The sequence below is a fragment of the Pseudopodoces humilis genome, chromosome 6 (assembly GCF_049639895.1).
Source record: "Pseudopodoces humilis isolate 2021_Gansu_Grassland_sample_001 chromosome 6, ASM4963989v1, whole genome shotgun sequence".
Classification (NCBI taxonomy): domain Eukaryota; kingdom Metazoa; phylum Chordata; class Aves; order Passeriformes; family Paridae; genus Pseudopodoces; species Pseudopodoces humilis.
Window position 1 is genome coordinate 36,628,002 of NC_142205.1, and position 13,422 is coordinate 36,641,423.

The 13,422-nt window shown below is 34.9% G+C and overlaps 1 long non-coding RNA gene across 1 annotated transcript in view; it reads right to left on the reverse strand.

Moving 5' to 3' along the window:
• Positions 1-13,422, reverse strand: part of LOC148184150 (uncharacterized) — a 79,255-nt gene that overhangs the window by 4,426 nt on the left and 61,407 nt on the right. The window contains exon 3 of the long non-coding RNA XR_015772811.1: positions 12,496-12,521. This is a non-coding gene — a long non-coding RNA (uncharacterized LOC148184150). The remainder of the gene's footprint in view (positions 1-12,495; positions 12,522-13,422) is intronic.

Below are 13,422 nucleotides of genomic sequence, written 5' to 3' on the forward strand. Positions count from 1 at the left end.
CCTATAAATTAGCAATGTCAAATTCTACTTACTCTGATGATAGAACTTTGTCCAATAATTCTTTTATTACTTTAAGTCTTTTTTCACTGCTAGGTTGTGATGGTAGAACAACCATGCTTGTCTGCAAACCACATAATTTCATGCCTGTCAAACAATGCTCTACATTCTAAGCTTTACTTCTGAAACCAGAACTAGGAAAGAAATTTCATGGTCTCATCACATGATTACAATGATTAAAATTTTTGAAATATAAAAAAGCTGCATTTATATGTGCAGTGCCATACTTCTCAAACTTTTGCAGCATATGTTTATACTTGGTCTCTGAGACTTAAAAATATTAAGTACATAGATCAAAACCCACTTGGTTTCTTTTAAGTAGAATACTCTTGACCTGTGCATACTGAAGATAGTCTGTAGTTTATGGGGTTTTTTTCTTCCCCATTTCTTTAATTTTATTTTTAATGAATTCTTTTGCTTTTATCTTTTTCATTCAAGTTACTTTCTTAGCATTTTCATACTGCTCTCTCTGTGTCATGCTCAGGACTCATGGTTTATCTTTTCCACCTCAGCAAAGTAGTTTCAGTACCTCTGTAAAACTTAGCATGGATTTATATAGACTTATTTTTTTATATTTTAAATCTCTGAAGCTAAATCTGTTAGGTACTCAGGTTTTTATTCCACAACTCTAAGCAAGGTCATAGATCTAGACCTGTATAAAACAAAAAGAACATTATTTCTGCTACTGGATAGATAAGGTGTAAATCTGTGATCACAATTTAAAGGATGTAAATCTATTTGCACCCTGACTTCCCTACAAAAACATATTAAATGATGAACTGAGCAACATGAATAATCATCCTGTGTTGGCCTTTAAGAGTATTACTATCACTTAGCTGTTTAAAATTTATGTCAACTTTTCCAGTTTTGTCTAGTTTATTTCTAGTTTTCATGACCATACCTTTCCCAGGACAAAATCTATGGCTCATCTTCAAGACTGTTTAGCAGCTCCAGGAATAATTAAATCCATGGATTTTTACAGCTCTATTACTATCTGGATGCCTACTTATTTAAAGAAACAGCAAGGCACTACCTACTGTCTTACTTGACAGTTTTTAGGTTTAACTACCTTTTAACTATTAGGTTTATGATCTTTGTTAGTTTGTTTATTATTGAAGATATGGATAACATACAGATTTGGAAGTAAAACCTCTGAGACCTGTCAATTAAATAACAGTTTATTAAGTACATTAGATAAAGAATTGTCTTACATAAATTATGCCAAAAAAGCCCCAGCATTGAAAGTGCATTATGATTTCTTAAAATTGCAAATATGCACTAATCTACCTCCATGGTAAGTATCCATACAGCAAGATACAGTGTAGCAGTTGTTAATCCAAAAGATAATGAGCACCAAATATTTCAACAGAAACCCAGCAAAAACCCAACAGTAGAAAGCTGAAAGGAGGTGAGAAGCATTAGCAAAAAAGAAAGACTGAGGACAGAAAAGGGGCCATATAAGAGCAGAAATAAGTGGACACAATCAAGGAATAGAATTTTATAAAAGATTTTATAAAAGGTGAAATGAAATTGGTTCAAGTTGTCATATCTGATATTCTTTTTTCTGTGTAAAGGTAATGTACTAAATTTTTTTTACTACATTTACTGATTAGTAGAGGCTCAAAATTCTTTTAAAGACTATATGAGTTTTAAAAATGAGATATAGACTTAATTGTAGGCTTTATGAAGTAGATGGGAATAGTTGAATATATATCCAACCTCAGAAGACACATTAACTGCAGCAAATATGGGAAATGTTATCTGAAATGGAGAAGTTTGCAAGAACAGAAACCAAGTGAATGAAACTATAGAAAACTGGTCTGTGTTTTTCAGTGCTTTCAAGAAATAGAAGTTTCATTTTCTTATAGAGGCAAAATAGATAGTATTGAACAATTTTCTTTCTTTTCACTAAATCATTGTCATCATGAATCACAGAATATGCTGAGTTGGAAGGGACTCTCATGGATCATCGAGTCCAGCTCCTGGTCCTGCACAAGAGCACCCTACACATCACACCGTGTTCCTGAGAACATTTTCCAAACACTTGAACTCTGTCAGGGTTGGTGCTGTGACCATTTCCCTGGGGAGCCTGCTCCAGTTCCCAGTGCTTCACCTCTGGGTGAAAAATCTTGTTCCAATATCCAACTTAAACCTTCCCTGACTCAGCATCATGCTGTTTCCTTGGGTGCCTTCACTGATTACCACAGAGAAGAGAGCAGCGCCTGTCCCTCCTCTTCCCCTCTCAGGAAGCTGCAGACTGCAACGAGGTCTCCCCTCAGTCTCCTCTTCTGCAGGCTGAACAGACCAAGTGACCTCAGTTGCTGCTTATACAACTTCACTTCTAGACCCTTCACCATCCTCACTGTCCCCTCTGAACTCTCTCTAATAGCTTTATCTCTTATATTGTGATACACAGGACTTGAGGTGAGGCTGCACCAGCACAGAGCACAGAGGGACAATCATGTCCCTGGACCAGCTGGCAGTGCTGTGCCTGATGCATTCTAAATTTCACAGTGGTTTGCTGATATTATCATTACTTACACAGAGACTCCAATTCTTTTGGAAAATTCTTTTCCAACAGTTTTTGCAGATATTTACTTCCCTTTGGAAGAAAAGTATTTCACATTTCTTGAAGTAAGGTCATTTGTGTCACAGGTGTTTAATCAGAAAAGATAGAACCATATCATCTCAATGTATATGTGTTTTACTTGTATTTTATGAAATATAAACAAAGAATGAAAGTAATAAAATAATAACATTCTCATTTCACAGGGAAAACCTCTGAAGAACAACCTAGGTTCAAACTCTCTAAATAACTATTCTTTATTAGCCAAAGGTTCTTCCAATAAATGAATACCAAAGTACATTCATGGTAATGGAGAGAGTTATGGCACCTTGCTGTGGGAACTGTCCCAGTGCATTAATTAAGATGAACATTGCTTCTACAAATAATCCTGTGTTTTAATTTATTTTTCTAAACACACTTTAATTATAAGATATTAGCTTCATTGACAACAATCAGAAGCCCAGTGAAAATATCTTGAAGTGCAGGTATGCAGTGGCATTTTGCTACTGACACTTTGATAGCACTGAGTGTTATTTGCTGCAGGATGTTTTAAAACAGAGACTTATAAACTGTAGTTTCTCCTAACTGATATTGTCTGTATTTAAAAAAAACTACTTTTGAAGTGAAGTGATGGGCACCATCCTGCTTTCACTGAATTGAGAGGTATTTCCTCTCCTGCACCATCTCCCCACCCCATACTGCTCTAAAACATGATAAAAACCTAGGAAACATTGAGCCACAAACATGCTGCAAACAGTGCACTGTGGTGGCATTAAGCTGTGGTGCCAGAAACACTTTTGGCCCACATCTCAAGTGTGTCTCTACTAGGCAAAACTGGTGATCCTCTGAGAAATTTTCCCTTCTGTTCTTCAGCCTCAGCACTCGCAAGGTCTGCTGTTTGACAGCTCAGTGATTCTGATGTTTCTGCTTTCTCCAGCCTCTTTGAACAGCGATGACATAATGGATTTCATTTGGGTTTATACAAAGGACAGTGCGCACATGGAAAGTGAATGCCATGTCCTAGATCTTGAGAAGTTTTCTTAGCTTGTCTCATCTTGTTTGTGCACATTTTCTACAATGGAACAGCATCGGTCAGATACCGTAAAATAATGAAAAATAAGCTCTTGTTGATGCTCCTGTGGAAAAGCATATAATTTGATAGGTATTTGAAACCTGGATTAATAAATGCCTTTAATGTGACATGTAATTGCCAAACTAAGGAGAGTAAAACCCCAAGTTAACTGCTGGTGTAATCTCTATTGACTTCTTAACAGGTAGATTTATAGACACATTCCATTTCCATCCAGTCAAAAGCTGTAATAGTGCACCAATCATCAACTGACATTTCAGTTCTGCCTGAAGACAGGGGATTTACAGAAATTGGCATAGGTCAGTGTCTAATATCTTGTATATTATGCAAGCGGTACATGAACTCAGATTAAAGAAAAGATTTTAACATACAAGCACTTTTCACCCCAATATGCATGCTCTTCTATGGTGATTTCTATTGTTTTTCTCATTATATTACTTATTTGTATCTAAAAAAACACAAACAAACAAACAAACAAGAAAATTCGATAAGCATGCTTGGAGGGTGGAAAAGACATCTCAAATAAAACTTTGAAAGCCTTCAGGGAGATGGTAGCTCAAAACAATAATTCACAGCAAAATTATTACTGTATATAAGTCACAAAAAAAATTGGGAAAAAAAGAAAAAAATCAGTATATAAATGATAATTATTCTGTTGGTTAATTACTGTTTCATATACAATATCACACTAATATTTTCTTGTCAAATAGAAAATACTTGTGATGACTTCTAGGTTTTTTAAATTACAATAAGTATTTGCTTTTGATTGAATGCCTAAAGCCTTTCAGGACCTCTGATGGTTATGTCACTGGCTGTTTTTGTATGGAATGCTAGAAATTCGGGAACTCTGATTTCTGATTTTTAGAATTCTCATTTTTGTTTTGACTGCTCAAAGGACTGCAAGCCTGAGATTTTAAAAACAAAACAATGTAGATAAGTAAAGCCATTCCTTATGTTTGTCTCTTGGGAAGAGTATAAAAGCTTATGTGAAACTAGAGAAAACCCCTGGTGATTAGTTATTTTCTAGAAATTTCCAACAGTATTTTGCAAACCTGTGGAGAATCATTCCTTCAGGACTTTTTTCTATCCTAGTCAGTTAGGTTTAAGTCTCCAAAGCTGTGGTAATTTTAATTCATTCAACAGATACTGAAATGTATGTTTCCAGAGAATGTGAAAAGCTATTTGGAAGTATTAATGGCTAGGCAGTAAGTTATTCAGCTCTTTCAGGATTAACAGATATGGATGTTTTAAAAAAATGTGCAGAATAGTTGTGATAATGTAAATATATTTGTATTTGGTATTATAATGCTAATATGTAGGAAGCAATTTTCACTCTATTAGACAGAAATCATGATAACAGTAAGAGTCTTTCAGTTTTGCCTCTCTTCTGGAATTATCTGTTTATCTAAAAATAAACTAAATGTCTGTATTAGAGAACTAGCTGAATTAACACAGCTGAATTTAGAGTTCTTAACAGATTTTATTTCTTTGTGATTGTCATTTTCTCCTCAAGGCTGGCATGACTTCTATGTGGTATTGAGCACAACACTAAGCATTTAATTAACATATGAGGTTTTGCAAAACTCTACCTTTCAAAATGAAGTTTCCCTAACTGGATTTCTGATCTAAGTGACCAGCCTTCCCAAGAAGACACATGAAGAATTTTGACCTTAGTGATACAACACCTGAACTACATGGAAGTGAAATATAGAGGGAAATGTCAAACTTGGACACCATCAAAACTATCCGCACTAGACAGGTGGGAAGTGTAGTGGTTTATTTCAGGCTCCTGGTCCCCTGGATGCTCCCACTGACAGTGGAATCACACTTTGGGATTCCTTTATCCCAACAAGAATATCATAAGGCATGAGTGGAGTCACTCATGTGCCACCACCCAGAGAAGTGGAATGAAGCCAAGGGGTCACTTGTGTCAGAGAACTTGCAGGTTTGGAATGGTTTTCCTGCTGCTTATGAGTGTTAACTTGGGCTGAGAGAGGTTTTTTCTCTGCTCAAATGCCTAAAATAGAGTGCTTAAGTCAGGTTTCACAGTAGAGACAAGGAATTTAGAAAAATCACCAGCCTTCCATATATATACATCTGGATTTTCTGGTAGATTAGAGTGCAACAGTGGAGTTGGTGTTTGAGTTCAGGCTGTGAACTAATAGCATAGCTAATTGGTATTAGCTATGCACTAACATAGCATGGACCTGGACTGATGTAAAGAAGAGCTGGTTTTAGTTGCCATATTCAGTGCTTACATGTGTTGAAGAAATACAGCCACAATCTTGGGCAAGACATACATGATTAGCTATTTTCTATCAGATGATGACAGGACTTGGTTTAGTTGTGATACTAAAAAAGAGTGAAAGAAATTTGGGAGATGAGGGTGACCATATAAATGACAATTTTTAGAAGATTCTTTGCCTTAATGAAATAATTTACAACCAACAAAAAAAGCATGAGGGAATAAAAGGCAATGCTCAGAATAAAATTAATCCAAAACCTCCCAGCAAGCCACACCACACCTTATTATGCTAAATTTACCTGTATTTTTTCATGGCCTATATAATGTTAATAAAAAGAATGTTTTTATTTTATTGTTGCACTGAAAGATGGGGTTTGAAATTATGTAAGTAGGTATATGTTATTAGGAGGAATACTAAAAGATTAAAGGATTGTGATGTGCTCTGTGAAGAGTTATAGACTAATATGTTATTCCATAATTCCTTCTCTATTTTAAAATGATCATAAATGGCTGGGAAAGAGGTGATGATAAAACATATTTGTGCTACCACTGCTTCTCACATGATGGTTCACTGAGGCTTAGAAATCCACAGAGACTCATGAATTTGTGCTGTAAAAAGGAACAGCCATATATTTTTGTTCAATAGAATTCAACTTTTAAACTCAAACTACAAGAAGCACTTAATTAAGTTACCAGCCCACATTCCATGAATCCTCCATGAGAAAATAAGAGCATGTAACAACTCTTCAGGAAGACTTCAGCTAAGAACACCACATACAGGATTTTCTTAGGGAGAAAAATAGTTGGGCAAGAGATTCCATTGCCTTTCTCAGATTTGCACAAAATGTACTAGAGTTTGGGTTTCAGCCCCCAAGTATTTGCCTGCAGGTGTCAAACCTTTAACACTGCAGTATAAAAAAAACACTTAAATTAATTTTATATCGTTGTAGCAAATGACCCCATGCCAGATCAGTGCAAATAAGGAAAAGCTTGGCTAGTCTTAGCCTAGTAAGATATAAAGTATGTCAAATGGATGCCTCTCAAGTGTATGATAAAAACACATCTTTTCTCCCTGCAGCAGTATGGTATCTGACCTAAGAGCATTAGAGAAGAGAGACCATATTGAATGCTTTCATTTCCCCATAAAATGCTGATCATGATAGTTCAGTCATGCCAGATGGAAGTAGTACTGATAAATGGTGTTGATGCCTCAGGAGAAATGAGCTAGTAAAGTTATATTATGTTCAGTTGGGATTTTAAACATGTAATATATTCAAAACTGTTATTCTCCTGCAAAATCATACTCCTAATATTTCGGTGCCATATCATATATGGGAGAAAAAATTCCTGCCACCATTTACTACTATGAAAAACAGATTTTCCACATCACAACAAAACATCTCTACACACAGAGCACACATAATACTTTTTAATACATATAAATATATGTATGAAATGATGAATGACAAGTATAGGAAAATCCAAAAACATTATTCTTCCTTTATTCCTTACATATAGCAATATATATCTGAGAACAGTGAGATAGCACAATTCTAAATGAGATAAGATAACCTCACATTACTAATAGGCCCTTTGTTCCTTTCTAAAACTAATTAGGAATTCTATACTAATCTCTGTCATTTGCAATAAGGGGCTACAAGGCTGTTTTTAATTCCCAGTTTGACCTGGATAGCAGTTGAACTCCAACTAGAAGATGTTTTAAGAAACCTTACTTATCTAGACATTATTTATATCTTCTCCAGAGGCAATCCTATGGAATTTTCTCTTTCAATGTCAGAGAATTTTAGAGGGAGAAGGTAGATATTTTGTACCTTATAAGTCAGTCTGTTTCAACAAAACCTAAGGAGTCAGAAGGATGCAGGCAATTTGCCAAAGTATCCCATCCTCTAGTTGTATTCCAAGAACTTAGATCACTTTTTTAGTGAGAGTCATTCTGTATTTGTTCCTTTCACTGAATTGCCTTCTACAAGCAGCATTCTCTTAGTCTTCCATCACAGAGATGAAACACCAGAGGGAAGAAAGGAAGTTAAAAACCAGCAGAGTTGTTAACAGAGGTATTGTTCAGCTGTTCATTTTAGACTAATAGTCAGAAACACCTTTTCCTAAACATCACCTTTTCCTTTGGTTCACGTCTGGACCTACCATTTTATTTCATGTGTCTGGGTTAAGAACATGCTGCAAAAGCACACAACTAATTTGTTTTTGGAGAAGGGGCACAGTGCTTATAGGGAGACTGTTATATCCAAGTCAGTGAGGACCAACCACACCTTTCTAGAAATCAGTATTTTTGACAAAAAGGAGAAAAGGTATCCAGACAATACATACTTGAAAATTCCCATGCATATTCATTGTTCATTCTAATGTAGAAAGAAATTTATTTTATAACCTATATTATCTGTAAATCCTTTAAGAACAGAGGTGCAAGAAGTACTCTGATTTGCCATGCTTTTTGTGTATATTGCTCAAACTTTTTGTCTTTTGGTGACTTGAATATATTTCCCTTTGTCTAACTCTTCTTATTTAATTTTATTAATTATCAAGCAGTCAAATTTAGAAGAAGAAATATTACAGAGGCATATAAGAAATAAAACAGCGAAAAAGTCTATCACGTAAAGATTAATTTGTCCAATTTCAAAATGTATATTGCAATATTTTATAGCTGACAGGTGATCATGGGCAGATAGTCATTACAATTTATCACAGCAGGAAGTTGTTAAAATGACAATATGGGCAGGTATAAAATTATATGAAGGAGAAGTTGTTGAAGATAATTTTGAAACTCTAGCAAACTTATCCTTTTGAAGTTTCAATCACTAAAAGAGCATGATCCAAAATCTAATAACAATTTTAAAAGACAGAGTTGGAACCAGAATTTCCTGTTGAGGGGGTTGGGGGAAATTATGCAGGAAAATTTCAATTGTTGCTTCCTTCTATTAATCAAAATTTATGCTTTGTTACACAGGAATTGTGAAAAAGTTTTTTGCTTCTCCTTGTTTTGAATTTATTGGCTGCTACTCCAAGAAACAGAGAATGGGTGTCCAACCCCAATTTATGCCTTTGCAAATTTCTCTCTGTCTCCACTTTTGCAACCCTATCATTTATAAACAGCAGCCACATGTTATTTTTGAGTGGAAAAGGAATGTTCTTTGGCACTGATCAGCCTTGAGTGAAGTTTTATAGCAGTCTTATAAATTTCTCAATAGCAGGGCTTATAATGAAATTGCATAAAGTACTCTGACCTAGTCTGCTAGTTGGCACTCTAGGCACTGCTGAATGGGGTCCTTGTTATGAACGAACAAAAGGAGCTTGAAATTTTTCTTCCTTATTGCTGCTAGCACTGCTTATTGCGTTTACAATTCTGTAATCAAAGTCCATGAGTGTGGATATTATAGGCTTTTCTTTGGGCTTTTCTCTGCTCCATTTGGTTACTGGGATCCATTGCAAGAGTCGGCCCTTAGATCATAAGATCATAAGCTCTTGGAGGAAGGATTGTATTGTACCATGGGGTACAATGTCTAGCACAGAGGAGCCACTGATCAGACACTAGAGAGATGCTGCTGCAATAGAAACACTAACAGACGGTTAAAGTGAAGTATCAATTTTATGCTTTATGGTGTGCAGAGTTATCAGGGGTATTATCTCTCTCTGAGATCTGAAACGTCTGTCCTAAAGAAGGTGTATTCATAGAAACTTAATGAAAAAGCTGCTTCTGTCAGGAGCACTTTAATAAGGAAATACTGAAAGGAGGGAGAAAGTGCAACAAATATTCTAACCTTTCCTTTATTTTATTGCCAGATTTTTAAAATTGTCTCTATGATCTGAAACTTTGAAACCAACCATTCAGGCAGGTGATGCTGGGTTTCAGACCACCACTATTTAATAAGCAAATGCTCCTTTTAATAATTTGTTTATATTTTAGCCTTCCATACAATCAATACAGAAGCCCTTCTAACCCTCACTTAAATTATAGTGAGATAAAGTGAACCATAACTACTGACCACACTGCATTTCCTTAAGTTTAAGCACACATTATTCTCTATCTCTGGATAAGGGAAGGACTAGTCTCACAGCAAAGCACAGCTCATTATCAAGAAAGTTACAATCTAATTGTATTTAGCTAAGCTTTCAAATTAGCGTGTTAGAGGAGACTATTGCATGCTATGTATGCAGAAACACAAAATATAATCTTTTCAATTGTAAAACAATACGCCTGAAGATGACACAGTCTTCAGTTAAAAAGTACTGCTAAGTTACATGCATCTTAAAACAAAATCTGTTTTGACATGTATGTTAGTGTTTCTTAACATTTCTACTCAGGTGCCAGGTGGTGAGTGCTGAGATTCACACTAAGCAGCACCACTGCCATAAAAACCATATGAGAGACAAGACAGGCATTCATGTGAATCCCTGTGGAAATTTCCAGATAGGTGAGACCACTCAGCCAGATAAGGGGAGTTGGGCTGAATCTGAAAAGAGAAGTGAGTCCATCTGCATTTGGAACAGATTCCAAAACACAGTCACAACATTTTTAAATTCCTGTTACTTGAATATATTCACTCAATCCTTCTTAAAGCAGAATTTAGTTCCTGGAACCCAAAACGTCATTATGATGTTCAGTACTGAAGGGGTGAAATTTATTTGAGTACAGATCTGGAGAAAGTCCTCTAATACCTTATAATAAGCACCCTATTGAGAAAATAAGTGAAATATCTACAATACTCTGCACTTCATGGGGACAAATTCCCAATTCTGCTGAAGCCCATGGCAAACCTTTCTTGTTTCGATGAAGAAGTACCTCATCAGTGAGATAAAATACAGAGTGAATTTGAAAACCTTTAAGCAAGGATTGAGTCCTTTATAATCTTTGTACAATTAATGGATTTTGTATTTTTTCCTCCATTTTCTGAAATCCCCACATTTCACTCACTGATAACGACATAGTAGGAGTATAAATATTTTTTTAAGTTTTTAAACATTACTATAATAATATGTTTTTAAAAACTTAACATTTTGTCACCCATTGTGCCATTTGCATACTCACAAAGTCAAATTATAAATATGCAATGGAACATAAAATGCCGTGTGAAATAAGCAAGAGAAATTGATTTCATGTATTTTTAGCATATCTCACTCATGACTGTTCTACAGAATATAAAAGGAAAAGCATTTTCAACCTTATTTGTCCAATTATAACACATTGCAAAAGCATAATTACTGTTCAAAAACTTCCAATTTTTTCTACATGAAATTTAATGTATCTTACAACAATATAGACTTGTATCCATGTAGGCGATCTTGGTTTATTCATCTATTGTTATGAATAACAAGGTTTTAATTGACTACTCAGGACTATGGTCATGCTATGCAGGCATTGAAAATCATGGATGTCTAGTCCAGAGGCAGAAGTTACCTGGATGAATATTCATGAACTTAACTAAAATTCCTGTTAAAATTCAATTCCATTGCTTTATTAATACTATCTGCTTATATTTAAAGTACTTCTGAGAACAACATCAAACATTATTATCTGAGAAAGATGATTAAGTAGCTTTTTATGCCCAAAATGTTCATGCATGACTGTAACATCCATATGTATAAGTTTAATACATTTCCTTCTGTCACTTTCATACATTATTTAATGGAACAAAATTCAATAAAACACAGACTCCATAGTTCACTTGTCAACATCAACTACAGTTTGCACAGGCTTTTACAGCTAATCCATCTGAATGTAGTCCTTCTTTGCATTTCTTGAGTCAGCTTATTGCCTCTCAGTTTACCCGAAGAGGCCAAAGAGTTTAAACATGAAAAACATGAATTTCATATATGTTTTTAGATTTTATGTCTATTGCTCACAAGACGTAACAGCCTGAATGAATTCTATACAATCTCATCCAGTCAGTGCAGTGCTGCCTTTCCTTTTGACATCTCCAAGCTGCAAGAGAAAACATTTTCTATTCTTATTGCCTTATATAAGGAAGGAAAACAAGGGACAGGGGAGTACAAAACCAAGTCACTGAGTAAACTGAAAGCAAAGAATTCGCCCTGAAGTTTTTTGTTGGTTCTTTTAGAAGGGACATGGTGGCCTCCAGGTGCAACATCTTTCTTAGTACAGTACTACTATCAGAAAACCTGAGAAAATCTCAAAAGTCATAGTCAGGCTACCATGACCGACACATGCAAAACACACCAAGGACTGCAGATGCTCAAGGATTGCATGTTTCCAAAATTCTGGTTTTGTGACAGTGAATAATTGTGATGTTTGATTAAAGATGGCATCAAGGAAAAGTACCAAGGAGTAAACTCTGTGTACCAAAAGGATTTTTTCCATGTGGTCAAATTAGAAGATGAGAGTATTTACATAATAATTTTTGGAGTTCAGAGAAGATAAAAACAATCTAGCTGTGTTTTCCCACAAAGTATTTTGCAATGATCAGCCTCTCCTTTGGATATAAAGTATATCTTGCAAAATTACATGGAGATGTGCACAAATGAGAAAGGAAAATGCCTACTTACCCTTATTTCCAAGACCTTTATACCTTCTGAAAAAAATAAAACACAGACTATAATGGCAAGGTATAAAAATAGAAATCAACATTTATTTGAAATGAATTGTAAATCCCCACAAAATTTAAGCCTTGGCACTTTTTTTGCCCCTTTTTTCCCCCCTCCCTTTGTAGTTTTACTTGTTAGCCAGTTTTCTCCTATGTCCTTTTGTGCAGATATGCCTGCTCTGGTTGCTTGGGGGTTTCCAGCTTAGCAAGGAGAAATGTGATTGTGAGTCTCGAAGCAAGTATTTAAATATCTGATCAAAACACTATCAAAACATATAATTAAACAGTCTCTAATTCTACTTATGTGATTCAACATAAAGGAAGGAGCTCTATTACTTAGTGGTTTTGCCATTGCTTGGAGAAATTATCTTAATTTACTGTCACTTCCAGCTGGAAGATTACCAGATTGATTTTAAGGAGCCCTGTGGGTGCAGAAACATTTACTGCCAGATTACACAAAGCACACTTCCAGTTATAAAAAACTTATTTTTATTAATAAATAAGTTTAAAGTTATTAATAGATGGGGCCTACAGGTTAACTGTTCTATTAGAATCATCTTTGTTCAGGTCCACCAAATCTTAATCTTCCACCAAATAGCTAATCAAAGTATATTAACAAATATACTTTGTATATTTGTAAGTATATTTACATATATTGCAATATATATTTACAAATGAAAATACATTATATTTGAGTATATTTACAAATGAAAATACAAGTTATATAATTTATACATAAGAGTATAATTTTGTGTACCATATGAATTTATCCAAAAGAAAATAGAGGTCTGTGTGACTGGGCTGTATTTTGCACAGGATAACCAGGTTTAAGCAACTAGACTTAAGAGAAATTTTGCGAAGTCTTTAATGACAGTATGTTAAAAATATT